At 38.7% G+C, this 23,704-nt stretch overlaps 1 non-coding gene across 1 annotated transcript; it reads left to right on the top strand.

Moving 5' to 3' along the window:
* The first annotated feature begins 10,341 nt into the window (after positions 1–10,341).
* On the top strand, positions 10,342–10,413 carry TRNAC-GCA (transfer RNA cysteine (anticodon GCA)). The gene has a single exon. It is a non-coding gene; the product is annotated as a tRNA-Cys (tRNA).
* The last annotated feature ends 13,291 nt before the right edge of the window (positions 10,414–23,704 follow it).

Below are 23,704 nucleotides of genomic sequence, written 5' to 3'. Positions count from 1 at the left end.
GGGCTATAGACCCTACCCCCTTTGGAGAAGGTAATGGAACCCACTCCAGTACTCTTGCCTGGAAAATCCCATGGACAGAGGAGCCTGGTGGGCTGCAGTCCATGAGGTCACTGGGAGTCGGACATGACTGAGCGACTTCACTTTCACTTTTCACTTTCATGCATTGGAGAAGGAAATGGCAACCCTCTCCAGTGTTCTTGCCTGGAGAGTCCCAGGGACGGGGGAGCCTGGTGGGCTGCCGTCTATGGGATCGCACAGAGTTGGACATGACTGAAGAGACTTAGCAGCAGCAGCAGCAGCATAGACCCCTTGGCTTGATTGGTTTGCTCCTGGGGTCTCCTTATCCCAGCAGGCATCTATCTTAGTGCAGCTGTGTTTTAGGCTGTCTCTTGACCCAAAGGAAAACATACACATGTTGCCATGTCAAACTCTATAACGGAGGCTGCTCCTTTGGCCGACCCTCTCTCCCGGCCCTACTATTTTAGGCTGCTTGAGATGACAGCTCACATTCTGGTTTCTCTTGACAAGAAGCAAGCAGGCATTTTATCATTGCAGGTCAACCTCAGCAAATTCCTGGAATAAACAACATGCTTTCCTAAAAGCTACTTTGACTCCTGATGGCAACAAGTGGTGAGCCCATGATATCCTGTATCTCTTCATTTATCAGCTAGGGAGAGATCAGTTTTCCCAACATGCATAAAAGATTTCCTTAATACCTTTCCCTGGGGCCACATGGTGAAAGAAGCAACTCCTAGAAGGGAGATTAAGGGCATGGCCCATTCTACTTCCCTGGATTCTCATCAAAGGGCATAGCATGTCTACTAAGGAATCTCCTGGAACCATGTAACAAGACCAATTGGCACAGACTCAGTTTTGCCACATTTTGCCCATTTCTGAAAAACAAAACAGTGAGCTACAACCTATGAATCCAATTCTCTTATGTTTACATATGAAAGGAAAAAGGGTGAATTCTTAGAATTCAAACTTTCCTCCTTAAAATGCAGTTGGTCTGGGGAGATTACCTTCTAGGATTTAGTATGGTGGAGGATAAATGAAAGATCATTAGAGGTTAATTCTGAGACCAATTTGGCTCTTGTCTCTCTATATATGTGTTTATTTAATTTTAATATTTGGTTTTGCTGAGATTTTTTTTTTCAGATAAAATTTCAGCTCAATGTCTAGATCTGTGTATGCTTTCATAATTTTTTTCTGGAAAATATTGAATCCTTAATAAGAAGATGAAACGGAAGTAATAAAGAAAAATCAGAATAAGAATGCTAACATTACAAACAGATAAAAATGAAAGATTTCCTGCTATTCTTTGCTGGTTATCCTAACACTGCTCTCTATTATAGGCTTTCTCAACCTTGGCACTACAGACCCTGTGGGATGCACTATACTTTTTGCAGGGATCTGTCCTGGGCAGTATCGGAGAAGGCAATGGCACCCCACTCCAGTACTCTTGCCTGGAAAATCCCATGGACGGAGGAGCCTGGTGGGCTGCAGTCCATGCAGTCGCTAAGAGTCAGACACAACTGAGTGACTTCACTTTCACTTTTCACTTTCATGCATTGGAGAAGGAAATGGCAACCCACTCCAGTGTTCTTGCCTGGAGAATCCCAGGGACAGGGGAGCCTGGTGGGCAGCCGTCTATGGGGTCGCACAGAGTCAGACACGACTGAAGCGACTTAGCAACAGTCCTGGGCTGTATAGCATGTCTTGCCAGATTCTCTGTCCCCTACCCAAAATATTCCAGTAGTATCATTCCTCTCCCTCACGATGTGACAATCAGAATGTCTCCTGACATTGGCAAATATCATCTTGAGGCAAAATTTGCTTCTCAGTTAAGAACCCCTGCTCTCAAAGGTAACAATTTTATGAGTTTTATTTTTTAAGATTATATAGTGATTACTTCCATAACCAGAACATATGCTTCTATCTCTATTTCAGATACATCAACCCCCACTTCCTATTACTCTCCTTCCTGTGTTTCATGATGTTATTATTTTTAGTAATAGTCCTACATTTCAAAGCTTATGGAATATACTTGTCTTTCTTGATTTGTTCTATGTATTATCCATGACTCCTACATTCTCTTCTCCTCTCCTCCATTTTATCTCCAAAATTCTTTCTACAATATTGCTCTTGCATCTGTTTATTTTAATACCACTTCAGTGTTTCTGGTACAGAGAATTATAAGAAGCGTATTTTAAACAGCTTAGAAATCACCATTCACACAACTCCTATTGACACAAAGAAATGAATATACATGGCTTTAGAAAATCAAACAGTACAGATAAGTATATAAAAGAGCATAAAAGCCTTCATCTCTGCAATAGCTCAGACTCTTGTGACAAGAGAACCTGGTCACCCTGGATGAGAATTTAATGCGGCAGAAGCAAACAGATAAAATGGAACAAACACAGCAGAAAGTACAATTGAATTTCTGTTGCCTGAAAGAGAAGTCCCAATGCTGAGGCCAAGTGAATTATCCTTTTCATATCCCATCAAGTCCTCAAATCCTGTTATAGGATGGTTTGTTTCATTTTCTGGATGAGATATCCATGACTCTGAGCAGCCTCCTCTCAGCTGGTGCAGGCACAGAGCAGAGGAATGCACAGGCAGGTTTAGAATCCTTCCTCCCCACACAGTCTTCACAGGGGTCACCCTGTGAACAGAGCAGTGTGAACTTACAGCGACCTTGTGGCAGGTCTGGGTGTGCATGTGAGTGGAAGATCTCAGGCGGTATCCTCCAGGATTTTCCTGCTGGAATTGCTTCAGGGCCTGTCTATATTTATAAAAGGCCAGAAACTACAGATGTCTTGTTCGCCTTAAAGTCTAGTGTAAATGGCAATTATATTCCTCAAAGAAAACAGGAATTTCCTAAAACACCCGAAACCTTTTGAAGTTTCTATTGTGCTTCTTTTATCTGAGTCTGGAACAGGAGCCCCAGAAGGATCCCAAAGGTCCCACCAAACTCTGCACACAGTTTTGAATCTCCACGCTCTCCGTGCAGAATACAGAGAGCACTGCTCCCTACACTGGACCATCTGGTGGCCATCGTGTGCTCTGCTCATCACTCAAATCTATAATTTGTTTTGCTTTAACTGTCCATGTAACAAAGTGTACACATGGGCTCAAAAGAACATAAGAAACAGTATTCAGCGAATTTTATGGATGGAGTATCATGGTCAATCAAATTGGCTTTCACTAACTCAGCATGGTCTTTACACTCACATAGCACCCCATGCTCAAAACTTCACAGACACAGTAGAATGTGACCTTTTCAAAGAACTGATCTTTTAATCTCCAGAACATGTCAGTTAACACTGTTTTTAGGGTGTGTAGGTGTGTGATAAGTCGCCCCAGTTGTGTCTTTTTGTGCCCCCTTGGACTGTAGCCCACCAGGCTCCTCTGTTCATGGGATTCTCCAGACAAGAATAATGGAGTGGGTTGCCATGTCCTCCTCCAGGGGATCTTCCTGATTTAGGGGTTGAATCCATGTCTCCCACAGCTTCCGCACTGGAGGTGGATTCTTTACCACTGACCCACTGGAAAGCTTGTTTTTAGGGTACCTGCTACTTTTTGCTCTCCAAAAAATACACATGTGATCTTTTTCATAAAGTGTGAAATGCTATGGAATGGCTAGAGTGATTAAGATCTCCGATCACTAAAGTGAGGTGCAGAGACAGAGAGCTGACATTCCAGTGACAGGCGTTGCCACTGACATTAGTTCTGCTGCTATCTTCTTTAACCTCTGCATATTTTCATTCTCAGGAAGCCCATACACACAAATTCTCCTGAGCAACCTCAGCCTAGAGACCATTCAGTCAGCAAAGAGCATTTCAACACGTTATTGTTTTCCAGATAAATGTACATGTCAAACATATACTGAAAGAGACTTCAAAGTACTTTGAAAAGATGTTCCTTGAGGATGAAAATACAGTATGTACAGAATAAATTCCTAAATCCCCTCATTTAGATTATTTTCTCAATATTATAGCAGTGTCTATCTGGTCCCTCACCTGACTTTAAATAGGGTCAATGATTAGTTGAAGTTTTCATGAAGCAGCCAGACAAAATAGGAATGTAACAGTTTTCAAATAGGCATTACAAATACACTCTTATTTATGAAATTGTATTACTAAATTCAAACCATTTTTAAGTATTCCTCAGGATTTTTGTTGTTATTGGTTGGTAGGTTTTGCTCACAAAAAGGTGGATTCTTTACCAACTGAGCCACCAGGGAAGTCCAAGAATACTGGAGTAGGTGATCTATCCCTTCTCCAGTGGATCTTCCTGACCCAGAAATCAAACTGGGATCTCCTGCATTGCAGAAAGATTCTTTTCCAGGTGAGGTACCAGGGAATCCAATACAAACTTCATATCCCTATATTTCTGTAAATATAGTTATTCCTCAGTATCTTTTGGCATGGGATCCAGGAGTCCCTCAAATACCAAAACCAGCAGGTGCTCAAGTGTCATATGAAATGGCACAGTATTCACATATAACCTATGCACATCCTCCAGTACACTTTAAATCATCTCTACATAAAATGCCTAATACAATGTAAACGCTATATAGCAGTGTTAGTTGCTTAGTCGTGTCTGATTCTGCAACCCTGTGGACTGTACCCCATCAGGTCCCTTTGTCCATGGAATTATCCAGACAAGAACACTGGAGTGGGTTCAGATCAGATCAGATCAGTCGCTCAGTTGTGTCCGACTCTTTGCAACCCCATGAATCGCAGCACGCCAGGCCTCCCTGTCCATCACCAACTCCCGGAGTTCACTCAGACTCCCGTCCATCGAGTCAGTGATGCCATCCAGCCATCTCATCTTCTGTCATCCCCTTCTCCTCTTGCCCCCAATCCCTCCCACCATCAGAGTCTTTTCCAATGAGTCAACTCTTCGCATGAGGTGGCCAAAGTACTGGAGTTTCAGCTTTAGCATCATTCCTTCCAAAGAAATCCCAGGGCTGATCTCCTTCAGAATGGACTGGTTGGATCTCCTTGCAGTCCAAGGGACTCTCAAGAGTCTTCTCCAACACCACAGTTCAAAAGCATCAATTCTTTGGCACTCAACCTTCTTCACAGTCCAACTCTCACATCCATACATGACCACAGGAAAAACCATAGCCTTGACTAGACGAAACTTTGTTGGCAAAGTAATGTCTCTGCTTTTGAATATGCTATCTAGGTTGGTCATAACTTTCCTTCCAAGGAGTAAGCGTCTTTTAATTTCATGGCTGCAGTCACCATCTGCAGTGATGTTGGAGCCCAGAAAAATAAAGTCTGACACTGGTTCCACTGTTTCCCCATCTATTTCCCATGAAGTGATGGGACCAGATGCCATGATCTTCATTTTCTTAATGTTGAGCTTTAAGCCAACTTTTTCACTCTCCACTTTCACTTTCATCAAGAGGCTTTTGAGTTCCTCTTCACTTCCTGCCATAAGGGTGATGTCATCTGCATATCTGAGGTTATCCATATTTCTCCCAGCAATCTTGATTCCAGCTTGTGTTTCTTCCAGTCCAGCGTTTCTCATGATGAACTCTGCATACAAGTTAAATAAACAGGGTGGCAATATACAACCTTGATGAACTCCTTTTCCTATTTGGAACCAGTCTGTTGTTCCATGTCCAGTTCTAACTGTTGCTTCCTGACCTGCATACAAATTTCTCAAGAGGCAGATAAGGTGGTATGGTATTCCCATCTCTTGAAGAATTTTCCACAGTTTATTGTGATCCACACAGTCAAAGGCTTTGGCATAGTCAATAAAGCAGAAATAGATGCTTTTCTGGAACTCTCTTGCTTTTTCCATGATCCAGCAGATGTTGGCAATTTGATCTCTGGTTCCTCTGCCTTTTCTAAAACCGGCTTGAATATCAGGAAGTTCACGGTTCACATATTGCTGAAGCCTGGCTTGGAGAATTTTGAGCATTACTTTACTAGCATGTGAGATGAGTGCAATTGTGTGGTAGTTTGAGCATTCTTTGGCATTGCCTTTCTTTGGGATTGGAATGAAAACTGACCTTTTCCAGTCATGTGGCCACTGCTGAGTTTTCCAAATGTGCTGGCATATTGAGTGCAGCACTTTCACAGCATCATCTTTCAGGATTTGGAATAGCTCAACTGGAATTCTATCACCTCCACTAGCTTTGTTCGTAGTGATGCTTTCTAAGGCCCACTTGACTTCACATTCCAGGATGTCTGGCTCTAGGTGAGTGATCACACCGTCCTGATTATCTGGGTCATGAAGATCTTTTTTGTACAGTTCTTCTGTGTATTCTTGCCACCTCTTCTTAATATCTTCTGCTTCTGTTAGGACCATACCATTTCTGTCCTTTATCGAGCCCATCTTTGCATGAAATGTTCCTTTGGTATCTCTGATTTCCTTGACGAGATCTCTAGTCTTTCCCATTCTGTTGTTTTCCTCTATTTCTTTGCATTGATTGCTGAGGAAGTCTTTCTTATCTCTTCTTTCTATTCTTTGGAACTCTGCATTCAGATGTTTATATCTTTCCTTTTCTCCTTTGCTTTCCACTTCTCTTCTTTTCACAGCTATTTGTAAGGCCTCCCCAGACAGCCATTTTGCTTTTTTGCATTTCTTTTCCATGGGAATGGTCTTGATCCCTGTCTCCACTCCCTTACTCAAGAGATCTTCCAGACCCAGGGATTGGACCTGGGTCTCCTGCACTGCAGGAGATTTCATTATCCTTTACCTCTGAGCCACAAAGGAAGTCAGTAATTGCTATATAAATAGTTGGATATACAATGTATGTGTTATGAACATAGTTGTCTGAAGAGTGCAGTAAATTCAACTTTGCTGTTTGGAACTTTCTGGAGTTTAAAAAAAAAAAAAAAACTTTTGATCTACAGTTGTTTAAGTTCGCAGATGCAGAACCTGTGGCTATGGAGGGCCAACTATATAAGGTGGCTGTCTGTAAGAACTGCTTCTCAAGTTTCATTCTAGTCTGTATTTGACTTCACCGGCATGCTAGAATTTAATTTTTGTTGTTGGTATGGTGTCATTGAGAGATGGGACAGGAAGAGAGTATCATTTTCCTATTTTGAGCAATTAACTAACAATATAAGAAAAGAACAATGTAGCAAGATGAGGGTCACTAGGTCCCTTTGGTAGCTAGAGAGTTATTTTGATGGGGAAAACTATTCCAGAAAGAACATGGAATCAGAAAACCAAGAGCTGTTGTGGAGACAATGAACTTGGCTGGAGTCTTTTTTTTTTTTTAACTTCACAATATTATATTGGTTTTGCCATATATCAACATGAATCCGCCACAGGTATACATGTGTTCCCCATCCTGAACCCTCTTCCCTCCTCCCTCCCCATACCCTCCCTCTGAGTCGTCCCAGTGCACCAGCCCCAAGCATCCAGTATCATGCATCGAACCTGGACTGGTGACTCGTTTCATGTATGATATTATACATGTTTCAATGCCATTCCCCCAAATCATCCCAACCTCTCCCTCTCCCACAGAGTCCACAAGACTGTTCTATACATCAGTGTCTCTTTTGCTGTCTCGTATACAGGGTTATTGTTACCATCTTTCTAAATTCCATATATATGGCTGGAGAGTCTTATATGAACAGGAACAAAGCACCATTGAACTGAATATATAGATGTATTCTTTGGTGTTGGAGGCTTTGAATCATATTTGTATTTCAGTGAGTAGGCAAAGATTTTGAACTGGGGCTGTGCCTGAAACAGCTGTTACTTAGGGGAAATCTAAGTTTCATTCTAGTCTGTATTTGAGTTCAAGAGCATGTTAGAATTTTATTTTTGGTGGTGTTGGTATGGTGTCAATGAGACATGTGACAAGAAGAGAATATAATTTTCCTATTTTGAGCAATTACCTTCCAGAAATACCAACCAGAAAAGACAGGAGCACCAATTAGGTAATTAAAACAGTCGTCTTGGCAAGAGGTTATGAGGTTTTCCAGGTGGTGAAGTGGTAAAGAATTCACTTGCCAATGCAAAGATGGAAGAGACATGGGTTCAATCCCTGGATTAGGAAAACCCCTGGATTGGGAAGGAAATGGCAACTCGCTCCGATATTCTTGCCTGAGAAACCCCATAGACAGAGGCGCTTGGTGGGTTACAGTCCGTGGGGTCGCAATGAGTCAGACAGGACTGAGCACACCCACACACACACACACAAAATGAGGCTTCAACTAAAATAACTTCAGGAGTGGAGAATGATGGATGTTTTAATACTGATTTCTGGTCTCTTGTCTGGGCACAACTGTTAGGCACCTGACCTCAACAATTATAGCGTTACTTTATATCAATCCACTTAATACAGCATATTTACCAGAATGCTTTAATCAAACTCAACACAGGAATAAAAAGTTAAATATGTAGCTAAGATGCCTGCCTAGGTCAAGCTGTGGAAAAGAGAACACTAGTGTCAGAGAAACATAAAACTACATGAAAAGGGAATTAGCAAGAGCTTCTCAAACTTGTAGGGACATCAGAATCACATCGGGGATTTTTTAAAAATAAAAATGAAGATGGCTGAATCTCACCCTACAGAGTCAGATTCAGCAAAAGTTGAAGTGTTTATGCCACATACTCATATTTGTAAGAGACCTTTATGTGATCCTGGTACACAGTCAAGACTTTACTAATCTACAAATGAGGATCTGCTAACGAGGGCACTAAGCTGAGCACACACATTTATCAGGCATTTAGGGCAAGCTGCTTCTTAAGTGATGATCTGTCTCTGGTGTATGCTGTGTTCCTACATGATTCTGTTCCATAATGTTCCCTCTGCTGCACCTGATTACCACTAGAGTTTGACAACGTGAACTTCATGTTTCTGTGGACATCTTGATAACACAGTCCTGAACCTCTGAACTGGAAACATTAAGTTCACGACAAAATGTTGACTCAACTAAAGAATCTTCACTCTGTTATCAGGAAACTCAGGTTTAGTGACCTGATGCTGACTTCTTTAAAAATGTTCTGACACTGAAGTCTACCTCAACTGCAGTTAATTCAGAAAAGAAGATTCAAAGCTCTTTAGCTTATTTATCAAGAAATTCAATAGCTAAATTGAATGTTTTGTCACAAGAGAGTTTTGCAAAAGGTAGGTCATTTATATATCTATGTGTTTTTGGCTGTGAAAATATATATGTACCTCTCTCTCTCTCATACACTAGTACACACACACACACACACACACACATACACACACACACGGCTCTTAAATTTTACTGGAATAATTAATTCACCTGGCATAGGTTGGCAATATCTTTCCAGAGAATAGTTTATACTTTTGAACTCATCATTTATCTTACCAGGTCAATTTACAGCAGAGCTGTTTTACTGGAAGAAATGCCAAAAGGTAAAATTTACCTTTCATCTTCTTTGTAATAAATTAGCTTAATTTTCTATGTTATTTTTCTTTGCTTCAGCTTGCTCTTGGAAAAACTATTATTTTATCTCACATAGGAGTTTCCAGCCACTGTCCATGGACTGTCTCCATCAAGGAGATATATTTCATTTGACTAGAGAAATATTTCATGGTATTTAAATTTGAAAGTTTTAAGATAACAGTATATCATGTCCAATTAAACAATTCATAACATTTTATATTGTCTTTGACCTGGATCTATCTCCATGCATGCATATTTCTTGACTTATCTTTAATAGAATTTGAGCTTGAAACATCTGATCTAAAACTGGCTTTATATATCACCATACACAAAATCCAGTTATAATTTACATATGACAAAATGCATCCATTTTATGTGTATAGTTTCTTTACTTTGACAGATAAAAACACCCATGAAATTAGCATCACAATCAAGATACATAATATTTCTATCACCTTGAAAGTTTCCTTATGCTTTTTTGTTCTAAAATTTAAGGTAAATGTTATCATAGAATACGTGTTATTCTATTAGTTTCATTAGACCACTATCATTTTTGCCTTTTGTGATGCATCCATGCTGTGTCTCTATTGCTGAACAATAATTGCATGCCAGGGTTATGCCACTTTTTTAAATTGATTGACAAGTTGATGGACACTGTTTCCAATTATTAGTTATGATAAATGTAACTGGTATGAACATTTGCATGGCTTTATGGTGATATTTATTTTTTTGATCCTACAGGCAATAGCCTTGCTGTCCCCTTAATTTTCAAACAGTTCCATACTCCTTCTTATCTAATCTGAGTTCATTTCAATAAACATCTATTGAGCAACTATTATTTATCAGGCACTGTAATAGACTCTAGATATACAAAACATAAAAGCCAAAACTTGTGTCTTATAAAATAACAAGTCGAAAATAATAAAGCAACTTTTGGGCTTCCCTAATAGCTCAGTAGGTAAAGAATCTGCCTGCAAAGCAGGAGACCTGGGTTCGATCCCCAGGTAGGGAAGATGCCCTGGAGAGGGGAAAGGCTACCCGCTCCAGTATTCTGGCATGGTCTGGAGAATTTCATGGGCTATATAGACCATGGTGTCACAAAGAGTCAGACATGACTGAGCGACTTTAACTTTCATTTTTAAAAAGTACCAAATGGTATGATATTTTCTAAAGTACATTTAAATTATAATACTTAAGGGGGTCAGCAAACTTTTCAGAAAGGAAATGTGAACATAAGATAGCAAAATATAAGAAATTCCAATTGGTGCTAACACCACGAACAACAAAGAGTAACACACTTTACTGCTGCTGCTGCTAAATCGCTTCAGTCGTGTCCAACTCTGTGCCACCCCATAGATGGCAGCACACTAGACTCCTCTGTCCCTGGGATTCTCCAGGCAAGAATACTGGAGTGGGTTGCCATTTTCTTCTCCAGTGCATGAAAGTGAAAAGTGAAAGTGAAATCACTCAGTCGTGCCGGACTCCCAGCGACCCCATGGACTGCAGCCTACCAGGCTTCTCCACCCATGGGATTTTCCAGGCAAGAGTACTGGAGTGGGTTGCCATTGCCTTCTCTGAACACACTTTAGGGATCTGCAATTAAATTAATAGGTGAGGATGTAAACTCCAAGTGGAGAACAGACTCTTATTAAGTATAGATATGTAGGCAGACCTTTTGAATCTTATTGAGATGAAGAGAGCATAGGAAAGATTTTGTACAAGGGAGTAAAAATAAATATATCAGAATTTTGTTTCAGAAAATTTGCACTGGCAGCAGTATAGCATGATTTGGAGGAAGTTGAAGGTAGGAGCCAAACTTCTACAAGAACTGAAGCAGCTTTGGGAAGGTTTGTTGACTGATCACACGTTAAGAAAAAGAACTCCTAAATTTCTTATTGTCTGACTCATTAGATGGAGATGTTTTTAATGAAAGTTTAAAAATATCTAGCAGTTGGTATATAAAGATAAAATTACCATCTTCTTAAATTCTCAAGGAGTTTGAGGTTTTTGTAGTATATCTGGGTAGTTATGTCCAATAAGAATTTTGTTGTACAGATCTGAACCTCAGGAGAGGGCTCTAGGCTACAAAGGCAGATTTTTGATTCATGGGATAAATATCTGCTAAACTTTCGGATGTGAATTAATTCATCCTTATTGTATGTGGAATGATAATGACAATTATAATGAGGAAATCTTGGTTATCACCAGCAGAAAGGAGGCAAGGGAGTTGCAGTGAAATCCTAACCCCAATGCGATGGTATTAGGAGGTGGGGCCTTTGGGAGGTAGTTAGATCATTAGATAAGAGCCCTCAAGCCTGAGATTGGTGCCCTCATAAAAGAGACCCCAGAGAGTTCCCTCTTCTACCAAAGAGTACAGAGACAGAGAAGGCAGCATCTATGAACTAGGAAGCAGGCTCTCACCAGATACCAAATCTGCTGGTACTTTGATCTTGGACTTTCCAGCCTCCAGAAATGTAAGTGATAATTTCTGTTATTTATAAGCCATCCCAGGGAAACAAAGAAATAGCGGCTTTCAGTAAAGAGATTGCAAGAAGCAGGGAGAAATATGGTAAGCCGTGAGAGGTTCAGAAGACACGGTAATATCTCAAGATGAGGAGGTGAACAGAAAGGCCAGAGCTGAAGAGGTTAATGAACTTTTTAAAATGGTTAGGAAACTGTTGAATCTGTAAAGAAGTTATGTAGAAGAATAACATGGATTGAATCAAGAATATACAGCAATGAGAAGTGATAGGTTAATAAAGCTGAAACATTAAACAAGGTGGTCATAATAAAATTATGTGGCTACTAGTTTGATAAACACAGGGTCATCAAAAGGTCTTCAAAATTGGAGGTATTTACATATGATTATATTTTGAAGGATAAATTAAATAAAAATGAGAGGAAACAACTGATTAAAATAAGATAAAATGCACTGTAATGCAGGGCAGTTGATGAAGTTAAACTTCAATAGAATGAAGTTCAGCTTTTGCTTTTTTTCTTAGACATGTATTTCTCAAAGGGTTACCTAAACCATCAGCATAAGCATTTCCTTGGAAATTAGTAGAACAATTTTTTTCAAGCCCCACCCTAGATCTACTGAATTAGAAAGTTTGGACTTGGAGTCCAGCATTCTCTGTGGATTAAAAAAAAAAAATTCCTCATGTAGCTTTTCTGCATAATAAATTTTGAGAACCACTGGATCAGACAAAAAGGACAAAACAGATTGCAACAAGTTTAGAAGGAGACAAGGGTAATAAACGGAAGGAAATCATGCTTATATCTAGCTTCCACTATATCTGTGAATTTGACAATGAGGCCAAGGATAGAGACAATATAAATATATTGAGAGAAGTGATGAAATTCTTCAGTATCCATTCCCTATAATAGAAGATGAATCTGGCTGCTAATGGGACATATAAAAGGATTGGTAAGTGTCCCTCAGTGTCCTCCTAAGACCAAAATGGCATCCCTTCTTCACAGTTATAGCATTTTTCTTTAGTAGTTTTCAGTGACTTTTGGTGAACAAAGTGGGGACCTTATCTTGGAAAATGTGCCAAAGAAATGCAGACACTGATATCACTCTAATCATTGTGCCTTCTCCTCACAACCCTCTAAATTCTAGTATCTTAAAAAAGATGACAATTCCTTTTGTTACCCTTTTTATCAATACACAGACTAATTTATATGAGTAGTGAGAACACCTGGGATTTAGATTCCAGTTGTGAGACACACTGGTTGTAAAGCATGTGATTTCCTTTAGTTAAATTGCTTGTAGCTGTATGAACTCATGGTGGTGCTGTTAATGGCTGTGTTATCTCTCCTCTCCAGAGCCATTAATGTGTCTCCACTGAACTTGCACGCAAGAGAGTCTTATTTACCTCATTAAACACTGTGCCTGGCTGGACTTCTTTGGGAGCAATGTTTATTTCCTGCATGAAAGGCTATGAAGTTAAAACTTCAACAGGCCTTATGCAGTATTCTGAGGACTATCTAGTAAGAATTTGACAATACTTTCTTACCAGTAAGATTATTTGAAAACATCCTTATTTAAGAGGTACTAGTTGCAACTTACCTCCAAAAATCAAATTCTTTCTAGAGATTAAACAGAAGGATTTTGATAATAAGGATTCTGTATTTTCTTTTGACACTTGCTTTACCTAATAGTTTTGGAGACTTTTTCATCTTATACTTTATAAGGAAGTAAAGTTTTAAAGGTGAATTCCACATAAGCAAAGTTCCAAAACAGCTAAACCTCACTACTATGCATAACCAGACAGAAGGATTCATGAAAATGCATATTTACTCTGGTATTTTACTTCCCTTGTAGTTATTGTTGTAATTTGCATAGCTGGTCTTACAGGTTTAGAAGAAAAAGGAATAATTGAAATACTCTAGCTGATAAACTGTACATCATTCAGTCATTTTAGTCAATCAAAAAAAGTACATTAGTTGCAAGATGATAGCTGTTTAGTAGAATGTCATTTCATCTCAAATAGGTGAATTAAGTGGCATGTAGTGAGGGCACAAGCTGGAGTTCTATATTTTCTAAACTGACATTTAACTGACATTTCCAGCATGAAAGGTAATGATTTTTTATAACAATCATATTATGATGATGATTGCTTCTATATTCAGTGTGTTTCAATTTACACATGGGCAATCTGAGCGTGTCCATAGTAAGTTACAATCTCTCCACATCTAAGCTCGTTCCAGGGTCTAAATTATTCATAAGGCCCTTATCATCTGGTGAGAGAATATGACTTATTTTCAAAAAATCTATATTGAGATTACTCAAAGAGACTGACTGTTAAAAATAGAGAGAAATAACAAAGTCCCATATAATATGTAAACAACAAACAGAGGCTATAGAGTATGATTAAGTAAATAACTGGTCTTGAAGGAAGAGAGGAAAGATAATGGAAAGGCAAGCTAACAGGTACTTTGCTAGGACAGAAGCTGAATACCAAACAGGCAGAGCTTCCAGCTGCTTTTCTTCCCTGCAAATCTTTTCAAAAAAATCTGTCCTTAATTTATTTACTATCTATTTAGGTTTCCTTTCTAGATCTTAGCTTGAATTTGGAAGTAAAATGAAGAAAAAGAAAGCATAATACTAACAGTTTGAGATAACTCAGAGAAGTAATGCTATTTTAAAATATCACTGTGGATTCTTATTTTCATACATTGTTCAGTTGTATAGGAAGACAAAATATTACACAAATACAGCAGACTATTAATGTTCCTTTATATTTTCTTAATGTTCTTTTGCTGATGCCTGCTGAGACAAAAATAATCTGTTAAATCCACCTACTTTACAAGCATTATATGAGTTTGGTTTTGTACTTTGCATTTTAGGCATTCTCTTTAATACCTTTGTATTTTACTTGAATAATTTAACTCACTTAAGGGAAAAAAGTTAACATATTAATATATTTAATTATATTCGACAAACTATTATGAAATGTTATTGCATTACTCTCTTTGCTAGGCACTAGGGTTTGGAAGTTAATAAAAAGATATGGCTTTCAAGGTGTTCACAGAAGAGAGGGGAGATAAACATATAAAGAGTTATGGCATTAAATCCAATAGATTTATTAATGCAGATAGAGAGGAAGGTAGAAGGGGCTTTGGAGGGAGGTGTAGTTAACTGCAGCTGAAAAGCTCAAGAAAGAGTTCACAGGAAAACTGATAAAAACTCTTTTTTCTAAGGATAAAATATTTTAAAATGATAATATGAATCATTTTATGACTTGGGAATTATAAACATTTTTATAAATCCCCCCATCAATTGTAAAGTATATATTCATATGTATATATTTTTATTATTTCATATATTTATTACATATTGTATTTATGTATCTATATAGGTATGAAATGTTTTTCAGATACTACATAAGGAACTGAAAATAATAGCAATAAAAGATACCTACCCCCTTCATGGATCTTTGTCTTGTCATGGCAAAGGGGCTTGCATAACTCATTGAAGCTATGAGACATATCATACAGGGGAACCAAAGACAAATGGGACACAGGGGAGAGTTTTGACAAAATATGGTCCACTGGAGGAAGGAATGGCAGACCACTACAGTATTCTTGCCATGAGAATCCCATGAACAGTACAAAAAGCAAAAAAGATATGACACTGAAAGATTAGCCACCCCAGGTTGGAAGGTGCCCAAATGCTGCTGGGGAAGAGTGGAAGGCAATTACTAATAGCTCCAGAAAGAATGAAGCAGCTGGGCCAAAGAGGAAATGACCCTTAGTTGTGGATGTGTCTGGTGGTGAAAGTAATATCCGATACTGTAAAGAACAGTATTGCACAGGAACCTGGAATGTTAGGTCCTTGAATCAAGGGAAATTAAACCTGGTCAAGCAGGAGATGGCAAGAGTAAACATCAACATCTTAGGAATCAGTGAACTAAAATGGACAGGAATGGGCGAATTTAATTCAGATGTCCATTATATCTATTACTGTGGGCAAGAATCCCATGGAAGAAATGGAGTAGCCCTCAAAATCAACAAGAGAGTCTGAAATGCAGTACTTGAATGCAATTTTAAAAAGGACAGAATGATTTTGGTTCATTTCCAAGGCAAACCATAAACATCACAGCAATCCAAGTCTATTCCTCAACCACTGAAGCTGAAGAAGCAGAAGTTGACCATTTCTATGAAGACCTAGACCTTCTAGAACTAACACCCCAAAAAGATGTCCTTTTCATCATAGGGGACTGAATGCAAATTAGGAAGTCAAGAGATACTGGGAGTAACAGGCAAATTTGGTCTTGGAGTACAAAATGAAGCAAGGCAAAGGCTAACACAGTTTTGCCAAGAGAAAGCAAACGTTCTTTTCTAACAACACAAGAGATGACTCTACACATGGGCATCACCAAATGGTCAATACAGAAATCAGACTTATTACATTCTTTGCAGTGGAAGATGGAGAAGCTCCATACAGACAACAAGTACAAGACCTGGAGGTGACTATGGCTCAGATCATCAGCTCCTTATAGCAAAATTCAGGCTTAAATTACAGAAAGTGGGGAAAAAAAAAAAAAAAAACCACTAGGCCATTCAGGTATGACCTAAGTCACATCCCTTATGATTATACAGTGGAGACGACAAATAGTTTCAAGGGATTAGATCTGGCAGACAGGGTGACTGAAAAACTATGAACAAAGATCCGTAACACTGTACAGGAGGCAGTGACCAAAACCAGTCAAAAAAATAAATAAAAGAAATGCAAGAAGGCAAAGTGGTTGTCTGAGGAGGTTTTACAGATAGCTGAGAAAAGAAGAGAAGTGAAAGGCAAGGGAGAAAGAGAAAGGAACACCCAACTGAATGCAGAGTTCCAGAGACTAGTAAGGAGAGATAAGAAGTCCGTCTTCAATTAACAATGCAAAGAAAAAGAGGAAAACAACAGAATATGAAAGACTAGAGATCTCATCTAAATTGGAGATATCAAAGGGAAATTTCATGAAATGATGGGCATGATGAAGGATAGAAACAGTATGGACCTAACAAAAGCAGAAGAGTTTAAGATGAGGTGGCAAGAATAGACAGAAGAATTATATAAAAAATGTCTTTTTTTTTTTTAACTTTACAATATTGTATTGGTTTTGCCTTATATCAAAATGAATCCGCCACAGGTATACATGTGTTCTCCATCCTGAACCCTCCTCCCTCTTCCCTCCCCATAACTCACCTAGATCCAGACATCCTGGAGTGTAAAGGCAAGTGGGCCTTAGGAAGCATTGGTACTAGCAAAGCTGGTGGATGTGTTGAAATTCCAGCTGACCTATTTCAAATTCTAAACGATGATGCTATTAAAGTGTTGCAGTCAATATGTCAGCAAATTTGGAAAACCCAGCAGTGGCCACAGGACTGGAAAAAGATCAGACTTCATTCCAATTCTGAATAAAGGCATTGCTCAAGAATGTTCAAATTACTGGACATTTACGCTCACTTCCCATGCTAGTAAGGTTATGCTCAAAATCCTTCAAGCTAGGCTTCAGCAGTACATGAATTCAGAACTTCCAGATGTACAAGATGGGTTTAGAAAAGGCAGAAGAACCAGAGCTCAAATTGCTAACAGTCATTGGATCATAGCAAAAACAAAGGAATTTCAGAAAAACATTTACTTCTATTTCATTAACTACGTGAAAGCCTTTGACTGCATGGATCATAACAAACTGTGCAAATTTCTTAAAGAGATGAGAATACCAGATCATCTTACCAGTCTCCTGAGAAACCTGTATGTGGGTCAAGAAGCAACAGTTAGAACTTTACATGGAACAACTGACTAGTCCAAAATTGGGAAGATTATGACAAGGCTATATAGAGTAACTCTGTTTACTTAATTTATCTGCAGAGTACATCATGTGAAATGCTGGGCTGAATGAATCATAGCTGGAATCAAGATTGCTGGGAGAAATATCAACAACCTCAGATACACAGATGATACCACTCTAAAGGCAGAAAGTGAAGAACTAAAGAGCCTCCTAATAAGGGTGATAGAGGAGAGTGAAAAAGCTGGATGAAAACTCATTATTCAAAAAAGTAAGATCATGGCATTGAGCCCCATCACTTCATGGCAAACAGAAGCGGGAGAAGTAGAAGCAGCTACAGATTTTCTCTTCTTGGGCTCCAAAATCTCTGTGGATAGTGACTCCAGCCAAGGAAATTAGAAGACTCTTGCTTCTTGGAAGGAAAGCTTTGGCAAATCTAGACAACATATTAAAAAGCAAAGACATCACTTTGCCTACAAAGTCCACCAAAGCTATAGTCTTTCCAGTAGTCATGTACAGATATGAGAGTTGGACCAGAAAGAAGGCTGAGCACTGAAGAACTGATACTTTAGAATTGTGGTGCTGGAGAAGACTCTTGAGAGTCCCTTGGACTGCAATTAGATCAAACCAGTCAATCCTAAAGGAAATCACCCCTGAATACTCACTGGAAGGACTGATGCTGAACCTGAAGCACCAATAATTTGGCCACATGATGCAAACAGCTGACTCATTAGAAAACACCCTGGTGCTGGGAAAGACTGAAGGCAAAAAGAGATAAGGGTGGCAGAGGATGAAATGGTTGGATAGCATCACCCATTCAATGGACACAAACTTGGACAAACTCCAGGAGATAGTGACGGACAGTGAGGCCTGGTGTGCTGCAGTCCATGGGGTCACAAAGAGTTAGACATGACTTAGCTAGTGAGCAACAACAAGAAGATACCTACAGTTTCTTATTTCACGGACCTTTAACCTATTATTGGTGTCCAACTGGAGTTGAATGCATTCCAGAGGACACACAACATATGCAAATTTGGTTTGAAAAGAAATTTTAAAATTTTTATGGGTATATGTTTTAATGGAAAGGGAAGAAATCAAGGGCACATTTACAATAATGTCCTCAGTTAAATACTAATCCAGGTTATACTTCTCATACACTCTGCTTTCATTATTCTGGTGTGAGTAGAAATCCACGAAGAAAAAGTGAAGCATGGTGCTCTCACTTAGTTGTACATTTTTGATATGAGTGCACCCAAGTAAGTCAAATTTTGGACACTTCTAATATAAGCTGAAGTTTAGCTGCTAATCCAATGCTAACAAAATTGAAGTGTCTTGTGTAGATTCTATTTAAGGGACTATGGTTTGATGAACTCTTATTATGAAAACACAAGTGCAATAAAAGAGACAGAACTGACCCTTTTTCTATTTCATAAATAATCTTGTCATTAGCCCAAGTTTAATCTATCCCTTCAAGTAAAAGTGATGCTGTAAACAATGAGTGGGTAAGAAACTGCTGCTTCAAAGCAATTTGTGCTAAGAAGAGATAATTGTCAATACACATACTTAAAATTTTCTTGGTTTTAATTTCTTTAAGTTATTGTCATAAGTTAGTTTCCTAGCTTATGCTGAGATGCTGAATTTGGGGTATAAGATCTTCATCAGGGAACACCATCTTTGAAAGGAAGTGCGTGAAGTAGAATTGGACAAAAACAGAAGTCAAATAATGACTCAAACCCACAAAACCCTGGCCAATACCTGAGTCCGTTTGGGCTACTAAAACAGAATACCATACACCGGATGGCTTAAAAACAACAAAAATTTATTTCTCGTAGTTTAGGAGTTGTAGAAGTCTGAGATTACAGTGCAAGCATGATCAGATTCTGGTGTGATTTCTCTTCTGTGTTGTAAAGGCCATTTCCTTACAGTATACTCACATGTCAGAATGGGCAAGAGAGCTCTCATGAGTCTCTTTGACAAGGGCACTATTCCCTTTCACCATGGCTCCATGCTCATGACCTAAGTATCTACCAATGGCCCTACTTTCCAATATCATCATATCAGTGGTTACAATTTCAACATATGAATTCTGAGGAGACACAAACATTCAGTCCATGACAGCAATCCCACAGGGAGCTCTGGAGTAACTATTTCCCATCAGAATTATCTGATGCCTGGCTAAGATGCTGCATCTTAACACTCCAGTGTTGCTCCGTTATCATACAGAATGCCCCAGGAAGGCATGAACTTTGGTAAGAAAGCTTTCTGCAATTTAGTCAGGCCCTAAAGGGTCACAGGGCCTGACTTCCCTGGTGGCTCAGACAGTAAAACGTCTGCCTACAATGTGGGAGACCTGGGTTCAATCCCTGTGTCGGGAAGATCTTCTGGAGAAGGAAATGGCAACCCACTCCAGTATTCTTGCCTGGAAAACCCAATGGACGGAGGAGGAGCCTGGCAGGCTACATTCCATGGGGTCGCAAAGAGTCGGACACGACTGAGTGACTTCACTTTCACTTTCAAAGGGTCACAGTAGTGTTGAATTCAATTTTTTAGAAATATAATACCTTTATATTCAGTTTAAAGACTCTCTTGATTGACAGAAGTTAGAAATGTAGTGCCAACTAGAAGAGACATCACTTTTATCAGTGTAAAAACATTGAATTTATGATTGATGTCTATGAAATCTAAGAATCTAAGAAATTAATATCTGTATGATTTAAAATCTTTGGACAGGATGAAGACTATCTAGGGGTAAAATAAGTAGCCCATGTGAACTGTTCAAAAATAATAGGAAAAAATTTTTCACACATCAAGTCTGTTTATTTAGTATAAAATTTATAATTTTCCCATCTATTGCCCTCACAGGGATACAAAACTATAAAACCAGGAACTAAATTTTGTTACCATCCATGTCCTAATCTACATGTAGTTAGCTCTAAGTACACATTCAACAAATAAAGAAACAGAAAAGAGACCAGTTTACAAAATATAAAAGGGCAGATGCATGTTAGCTAATCCCTACTACTAAAAAATTACTAAGTGATAATGAAGGAGAAATAGTATAAATTCACAAATACCAAGTAATAAAAACAATAATGTAACAATAATACCAACAATTTTTTAAGATGCAATGCAGGTGGATGAATGGAAACCAAAGTAGCAAACCAAAGAATGAAAACTATGTGCTAAATGGAAGAAATCAAGATAGGAACTGCCGGGCGAGAGAAATTCAGTGTGGCTTAGGAGTCTAAGGTACTGACATGTCCAATGTAAGGTATATATGCTACTGAAACAATATTGTGACTTCTGCTTTCAGAGATGGCATGGAATAAATCTGGAAATTGCCACTTCTATCTTTTAAAACAAGAAAAGCAGTAGAGACTAAAACTAAATTATTTTTCTTATGCACATTGTAGAACAGAGGCCACAGGGCAAATTGTCTCCTTGAAATCTGGACAATGAGGCAAATTCAGAGTGATACTGTAATTAAAATCTGCTAATCTAGATTAGCAGTGGATGAGATAGTTGATGGCATCACTAACTCAATGGACATGGGTTTGTGCAAACTTTAGGTGATGGTGAAGGTCAGGGAAGTCTGGCATTGCTGCAGTCCATGGGGTCACAAAGAGTTGGGCAAGACTTAACAACTGAACAACAGCAATCGAGAGCAGAAGGTACTGATACATAAGTAGGTGAGACCACTTAAACGGTTATTTTGACTAATGCAGGAGGCTTGTTGTTCAGTTGCTAGATCATGTCCAACTCTTTGCAACCCCGTGAACTACAGCATGACAGGTATCCATGTCATTTACTATCCAGAAGTTTTCTCAAACTCATGTCCATAGAGTCAGTGATGCCATCCAACCATCTCATCCTGTGTCACCCCCTTTTCCTCCTGTCCTCAATCTTTCCCAGCATCAGGGTCCTTTACAATTAATTGGCTTTTCACCTCAGGTGGCCAAAGTATCAGTGCTTTAGCTTCAGCATCAATCATTTCAATGAACATTCAGGGTTATCATTATAATAAGAATATAAAGCCAGGAACCTCATCAATGGACTACATTAAAGTAGCTTTTCTGGTTGCAACAAGTTTCATAAGGTAAGTGAGACAAATAAAGCAGAATGGAATCAATTAAACAAGGTCTTTGACATGAGTGCTTACTTTAAAAAAAAAAAAAACTGAGTTATAATTAACACTGTTGTTCAGTCATGTCCGATTGACTCTGTGACCCCATGAAAGGCAGCACACCAGGCTTTCCTGTTCTTTGCTATGTCCCAGAGTTTGCTCAAACTCATGTCCATTGAGTCAGTGATGCCATCCAACCATCTCATCCTCTGCTGCCTGCTTCTCCTCCTGCCCTCAATCTTTCCTAGCATCAAGGTATTTTCCAATGAGTTGGCCCTTTGCATCAGGTGGCCAAATATTGATATTCAGCATCAGCATCAATTCTTCCAATGAATATTCAGGGTTGATTTCCTTTAAGATTGATTGGCTTCATCTTGCTATCCAAGGCACTCAAGAGTCTTCTCCAGCGCCACAGTTCGAAAGCATCAATTCATCTACCCTCAGCCTTCTTTATGGTCCAAGTCTTTCATTCGTACATGACTACTGGATAAACCAGCTTTGATTATATGGGCCTTTGTTGGCAAAGTGATATCTCTGCTTTTTAATACACCATCCAGTTTTGTCATAGCTTTATATTAGTTTTGGCTTCCCTGGTGGCTCAGTGGTAAATAATCTGCCTACCAATACAGGAGATGTGGGTTCAATCCCTCAGTCAGGAAGATCTCTTGTAGAAGGAAATGGCAACCCACTCCAGTATTTTTGCCTGGGAAATCCCATGGACAGAGGAGCTTGATGGGCTGCAATACATAAAATCACAAAGGGGTTGGCACTACTGAATGACTAAACAACAACAACAATTAAACTATACAAATTTTCTACTTTGTAATTATTAAGTCTTGGAAGATTTTATGTTTCTAGAAGTTTACTTTTTTTTGTTGTTGTTGTTGTTCTCTAAGTTTGTTTACTTTGTTCTCTAAGTTGTTGGCATATACTTTCATAGTATTCTCTTATGATCCTTTTTATTTTTGTAATTCAACTGTAATTTATCCTCTTTCACTTTTAATTTGTTTATTTAGGCTATTTATCTTTTTTTCTTGATGAGTCTGGCTAAATTTTGTCAATTTTATCTTTTCAAAGAACCAACTTTTAGTTTCATCGATATTTTCTTTTTCTTACTTAATTATTCATTTCACTTATTTCCACTCTGATCTTTATTTCCTTCCTTCTACTGACTTTTGGATTTGATTTCTCTTTTTATCAGTTCCTTTACATATACATTTAAATTGTTTTTTTGAGAGTGTTACTGTTTTTTAATGTGGGCCTATATCACTGTGAACTTCAGTCTTAGAACTGCTTTTGCTGTGTCCCATAGATTTCAGAGAGTTGTGTTTTGATTTTCATTTGTCTCAAGGTATCCTTTTATTTCCTCTTAATTTCTTGGTTGGCTTGTTGATATTTTAGTATGATGTTGTACAATTTCAATATGTTTATGAGTTTTTTCCAGTTTTATTCTTGTTCAGTTCAGTTCAGTCGCTCAGTCGTGTCAACTCTTTGCAACCCCATGAATCGCAGCACGCCAGGCTTCCCTGTCCATCACCAACTCCCGGAGTTCACTCAGACTCACGTCCATCGAGTCAGTGATGCTATCCAGCCATCTCATCCTCTGTCGTCCCCTTCTCCTTCTCCTCCAACCCCCTACCCCTCCCAGCATCAGAGTCTTGTAGTTGGTTTCTATTTTCATACTGCTGTGATCAGAAAAGATTCTTGATATAATTTCAATCCACTTAAATTAACTAAAACTTTTTTGTGGCCTAATATGTGATCTATCCTGGAGAAATTCTCATGTGTACTTGAAAAGAATATAAATTCATCTACTTCGGAATGGTCTGTATACATCTATTAAGTTCATATGATCTGAGGTGTCATTTTATGCTAGAGTGTACTTATTGAATTTCTGT

Source organism: Bos taurus, chromosome 20, assembly GCF_002263795.3.
Source record: "Bos taurus isolate L1 Dominette 01449 registration number 42190680 breed Hereford chromosome 20, ARS-UCD2.0, whole genome shotgun sequence".
Classification (NCBI taxonomy): Eukaryota; Metazoa; Chordata; class Mammalia; order Artiodactyla; family Bovidae; genus Bos; species Bos taurus.
Note: the sequence above shows the minus strand (reverse complement) of the source record. Positions and strands in the feature narration are given on the sequence as shown.